Source organism: Sinocyclocheilus rhinocerous, unplaced genomic scaffold (assembly GCF_001515625.1).
Source record: "Sinocyclocheilus rhinocerous isolate Xijiao unplaced genomic scaffold, SAMN03320098_v1.1 scaffold42, whole genome shotgun sequence".
Lineage (NCBI taxonomy): Eukaryota > Metazoa > Chordata > Actinopteri > Cypriniformes > Cyprinidae > Sinocyclocheilus > Sinocyclocheilus rhinocerous.
This window is the reverse complement of record NW_015627390.1, coordinates 105,561-112,088: the sequence shown is the minus strand read 5'-3', so window position 1 is coordinate 112,088 and position 6,528 is coordinate 105,561.

Sequence of the window (6,528 nt, the reverse complement as noted above, 5' to 3'; positions counted from 1 at the left end):
AAGTTTACGACTCTTTGTCTCCGAACATGGTCATTTGCATATGTAACTGGATTGGATGTTGATGCAAAGACTACTAAAGATTCTTAGAACACTAACATGTTGCATAGGTATAAACATATAATATACACTCTCAATTAGATCATCCGAAGACTAATTCACATAGAGACCAAACATGGTATAGGTAAGGTTACATGAATGAGTGGTTCTATAAGCATGCATAAAACAGTATACAATACAAAAGACAATATACAAGAACAGTAATAATATACACAATGACCTGAGGACATGTGATAGTAAGCTCAAAGACAGGTTTGTCTGTGAATGAGAGTCCATTTATATGGCATTGTGTGTCTTTCCTATGGGTAAATGAATTGAGAGTTGCTCTGCCCGCATTCCTTTGGGCAATAAAACCAGTGTTATCAGCATTGCTTGCCATTGCTTGCCTTTTTGAGGCATTAGCCGCATTTCGGGGGAAGGGTCCATAGACCCTCATAGTTGGCTTGTTGATTGAGGGGTGTTACGGAGTATTTGTTAAATATTACAAAAAATTTTGTGTAAATTACAAATATATCTGTATGAGTTATACATAAATATGTATATATTTAGAAGACTTTTTTAGCATGCTCTGCTTGACATGCTAACAGTAACTGTAGTCTGTCACACTAAAACAGTCTCTGAGAAGTTGATGAAATCACAGTATATGTTGGTCTTGAATGTGTTTGCATTCTTGCATTCATGAAGGGCTCCATCAGCTGTTTGTGAATGCAGGAGCACATCTTATGTGAACATCCCTCAAGAAAGCGCGTCTGATCGATGTCTGGCGGACACGACTCCAAACAAGCATAATTAAACAGAGCTTCACAGTTGATTTGGGAAGCGTGTAGTATTGCACATCTCTAAGTGTGACATCATCGTCCCATCAGTCTCCTCGCCGTCTCATATTCGCTTTGATTGATGAGTGGCATTTGAGAAATTGCATTTGAGACTAATGTCGCATGCCGTTTGCTGGGCGCAAATATTTCTGCACGGTCTCCCGTGGCGGTGCGTTTTAATTAGCTTTGGAAGCATACGAGACGAGCAACATGACGTTGGCGAATTTGTGCCCATAATGCTCAGTAAGCCCGAGCGTTGCGTTTGCTGACCGAGGCTTTACATGTTCATTGAGCGATTATGTCGCTTCGCTATCCTCAGGGTCGCTGGTGAGGCTCGTACTTAATTGCAAATTTGCAGTCTGTAGAAATCCAGCTGCCAAGCGGCAAATGACTATTGAATACACTCCAACAACGCCGGTGTCAACTGTTTTTTCCATCTGTAGGAGGAATAATGATGTGGGATTTCAATCCCCAGTTGTTTTACAAAAGCAATTAAGCGTTGTGTATGCAACGTTCAGCACGAAATCCCTCAATATGGAAAATGTCGAGTGTCATTTTGGAGCGAATCTGTATGCGGACGGTTTCTCCGTCCTCAGATCGGAGCTCTAGATTTGCCCTTTAATGCTTTGAAAGTCTTTCCTTTTATATTTTAAAGAACAATTAGTGCCTTCGTTTCACGCTCGAGTGCGTGATAATACCCATCTCAACCCGAGGCCTCTGTTGATCTTGTTTCCAATCATCTCGGGCCTTGTCTGTTAATTATGTCCAATTTTCATGGACAGTACAGCAATTATCAAAGACTCATGGCATTCGTTAGCTCCCCGCTGCTATGCACTCCATTGACGTTATTTAATGTTGAAAGTATACGCTGTGATAATACTAATATCTATAATATAGAAGTGGAAAGTCTTGCGTGTAATACTTATGGTTAGAGGTCAGTTAGGTATGGGGCAATGAGCAATAGTACACTTTTAAAAAAAGATTTTTCAAAGTTGTAAATAAAACAGTGTACACTATAAATAGACCATAATTTTTTTTTAAAGTTATAAATAAAACAAAGACCATTGGAATATATTTGACAAGAAAATAGACTGTAAAATAATATTTGATTATTCGAGTGTGTTTTACAAGAAAATATTTTTTTTGAAGTTGTAAATAAAAATAATTAAAGTGCATTTTATAAGAAAATGCACTAATACATTTTTGAAGTTATATATTTATTAGGTTATATGTATATTAATGTATATATGTATATTGTATGTATAAAAATTAAAACACATTATTGGAGTATGTTTTACAAGAAAATACAGTGTAGTGTTTTTCCAAAGTTGTAAATAAAACAAATATTATAGAAGTGCTTTTTACAAGAAAACAACACTGTAAAAAAATTTTTTTTGAAGTTGTAAATAATAATTATTGGAGTGTGTTTTACAAGAGAATACAGTGTAAAAATGATTTCTAGAAGTTGTAAATAAAGTCATTATTTACTTAAAGTATATTTTAAGTACTTTTTACAAGAAAATACTTTGTAAAAAATATTTTTTTGAAGTAAATGAAACAGATCATTGGTGTATGTTTTTACAAGAAAATGGATTATAAAAATGTTTTTTGAAGTTGTAAATAAGTAAATTGGAATGTTTTAGAAGAAAACAGATTTTTTTTTAAATGATTAATTAATAGCATGATTCGAGGTTTCCATTAACCATGGTATAAATATTGGGGGGTTGTACTTGCTAGTTTTGGTTATTGGGGGGGGTTTGTCTAATTTATAATAATTTTAAATTGTCTTTTGGCTCCCTATGGAAGTTTGCTGAGGCCTGCTGTTTAAAAAGCACTGGTCTAAATGTATTACAATACTGAAAAATGACCAGGTTTTAAGAACAGCTGCTTGATATGTAAGGCTGCTAATATTACTTTGCTGTAGCAAATAATGGCATGCATGTTTATTTTCTTAATATTTATTTTTCGTAGACATTTACTGTATTACGAATATCAGGAATGATTGATAATACAGGTGATTGACTGCGTTGTTACTCCCAACACTTTTCAGTGTGAACGACGTGGCCCTCGGAACAATATCAGATGCTAAAGGTGTTTTATGGTCAGGGACGTTGTGGACTTTGAAAGGTTGAAACCACACGTCGTCTGAATTCTGAAGAATCCGTCCTCGCTGGATTTAAGGCCTCGGGCTTCTGTACGGTCAGACCACAAGTCTTTTTGTGCATGTCTGACTGGATCCTGTGTGACTTATAGACATGTTTATTTTCTTAATATTTATTTTTCGTAGACATTTACTGTATTACGAATATCAGGAATGATTGATAATACAGGTGATTGACTGCGTTGTTACTCCCAACACTTTTCAGTGTGAACGACGTGGCCCTCGGAACAATATCAGATGCTAAAGGTGTTTTATGGTCAGGGACGTTGTGGACTTTGAAAGGTAAACAACCACACGTCGTCTGAATTCTGAAGAATCCGTCCTCGCTGGATTTAAGGCCTCGGGCTTCTGTACGGTCAGACCACAAGTCTTTTTGTGCATGTCTGACTGGATCCTGTGTGACTTATAGAGGCCTTTCCTTGGACATTGAGTCTTCTGGCTCACTAGCCTGAAGCTACGCTGAACCAAGACAGACCATGATATCAAAAATGAAATCTGTTCTTGGTGAATAAAAAATAACACCGCGTCCACAGCACTCTGGAGTTCTCCGTGCGTGGACATCCATTTACCTCAACACATTAGAGCTGTTCAGACAGGACCGTTTGTATACCTGGAACTATTTGTACAGGACTAGCTTTGGTAAATTTGTGTTTCAGAGATTTACTGTGGAGTTTCAGTGCATCTGTTTTGTCACGCAGCCTCTGTAATGTTACTGAGCAAATTATGTTTGTCCTTTCCAGAGAGGAATATCTGTTATTGCACATATATGCTTCTCCCTAATTATTTTGAAGTTTCTGATTGCCTGCCTTCATTATGGATGGCTAATTTCTCAAAAATTCAGTAGTGGGCAGTTGGCAGTTTAACTACATCCTTTTGGCATCCCATTTAATGCAAAATAAATTAAATATAAAACTGAAATATAATAATAGGATATATTTTTAAGTATATTTATTATTGTATTATATTACATTTAATAAAAAATAAATAAATAAATTGTATTTAGCATTTCTTAACCAGTTTTGCTTTAGGACCAGAAGTTTAAATTGGACATTTTCAAGTACTTCCTGTTGGCATCCTATTTACTGTGAAAACATATTCAATAGATTAATAAAATACATAGAAAAATAAGTAAAATAAAATTACATATTAAAAAAATTGAAACATTAAAATTTATATAATTCTGGTATAATACAATAAATGATCAAAAAAAGTCAAATGATCATCAAAAATGTTAAACTTAAAACTTTATTGTAAATTAATTGTAGCTTTTCATATTTTGTAGAAATTTAGAATGGAAGTGATTCCTGTTGGTGTTAAAACAAATTTAATAAAATACTGTAATATTTTAAAATTGTAATAAGTGCAAATGAAATAAATCATTGTGATTAAATAAATTTTCTTTTAGAAATAAATTAAAATTAATATAATGCTGGTATAATACAATAGAAATTATTAAAATATATGAAATGATCAAAAGTATGTTAAACTTTAACTGTAAAGTTAATTGTAGAAATTTAAGTGCTTCTGGTTGGTTCTAATTTAATGTTAAAAGAAATTAAAATATTGTAAAATAAAACGTAAATAAATAAAAAAGCAAATATATTAATATAATTATGAAACAATAATATAATACAAATGGTTGTAAAAATATATTAAATAATAAATGATTTATTAAAATTAAGCACCTGTCAGACAAACTGTCAGTGTTGGCATCGGTTTAATTTGATTAGCTTCTGCCAGAAGAAACTCTACTGAAAATTAATTTGCATCATATATCGTAGAGTCTGGACGTATGGCCTTTGTCACCAGCACAGGGAGAATGTTTTTCCATTTTAAAAGATAATAAGCCTATTTATTTTCTGTTGTAACTATGCATGATTATATGGTTAATTTAATTGAATTATTTTCATTTAGCACCGTTTCTTCCGTGCAGTCCAGATCTAATCAGAATGGACCTGAGACTCATTCTGCTTCTCAGCTGATTGGACTTAACAGGATAATGTGCTGGAAACAAACGTCCCACAATGCACTGCCTTTGAAGTTGACAAAAGAACTCTTGGGGCAAAGAGAGAAATGGAAGCATGTGTTCGATAAAATTTATAAGAGCAAAAGAGATGATGAAAGCCACGATCCCCTCGCTGTGAAAGCCTCCTCGTCCTTGATGTGAGGTGGTGGAAGCGTTTCTCCCTGCACTTCAAAAGTTGTGCTGAGTCCAGGCCCTTTTGAGTATCTGCTTTAATTGATGTCACAGACCCTTTAGTGATGAAACAATTAGAGCGTCATTATGTTTGCAACAGCTGCGCTGCGAGCCACAAACACTTTCCAATTGATCTTCTGCGGCCGAGACCTCTCCTCTCCAATTTACAAGGGCTTCCAATCATGGTGCTTTGCACCCAACACTACAGTCTGGTCTAAAGCAGAGAAACCTGATTGCAACAGCATCAAAACCACAGATACAAAGCCTGTAGTTTCATGAAATTACAAAGAATCTGGAAGAATCCACGATCTATAAAGCCTTTCGCAATAATAAAAAAAAAAACATATGCAATAAAAATGCATAGAATAAAGTGTTTTTCTTAAAAAAAATAAAAAAATAAATATCAAAACCACAGATACAAAGCCTGTAGTTTCATGAAATTACAAAGAATCTGGAAGAATCCACGATCTATAAAGCCTTTCGCAATAATAAAAAAAAAACATATGCAATAAAAATGCATAGAATAAAGTGTTTTTCTTAAAAAAAAAAAAAATAAATAAAAAAATAAAAAGGGCAGGCCCTTTTGAGTATCTGCTTTAATTGATGTCACAGACCCTTTAGTGATGAAACAATTAGAGCGTCATTATGTTTGCAACAGCTGCGCTGCGAGCCACAAACACTTTCCAATTGATCTTCTGCGGCCGAGACCTCTCCTCTCCAATTTACAAGGGCTTCCAATCATGGTGCTTTGCACCCAACACTACAGTCTGGTCTAAAGCAGAGAAACCTGATTGCAACAGCATCAAAACCACAGATACAAAGCCTGTAGTTTCATGAAATTACAAAGAATCTGGAAGAATCCACGATCTATAAAGCCTTTCGCAATAATAAAAAAAAAACATATGCAATAAAAATGCATAGAATAAAGTGTTTTTCTTAAAAAAAATAAAAAAATAAATAAAAATAAAAAGGGGTTACAAGGTGAGAGTGAATTACAAGCCATATATACAGTATAATATATATATTGATTCCAGAAAGTGTTTATATATATATACTGTGTATATATATATATATATTAGGGATGTAACGATTCACTCAACTCACGATTCGATTCACGATTTCTTTTTTTTACAAAATGACTTCGTTCATCTTCAGAACACAAATTAAGATATTTCTGATGAAATCTGAGAGCTGTCTGACCCTCTATGGGGGTAAATGGCGGAAGACAGTAACTCGGGGAAGAAGAATTGTTGAATAAAGTTGTTATTTTTGCTTTCTTTGCACACAAAAAGTATTCT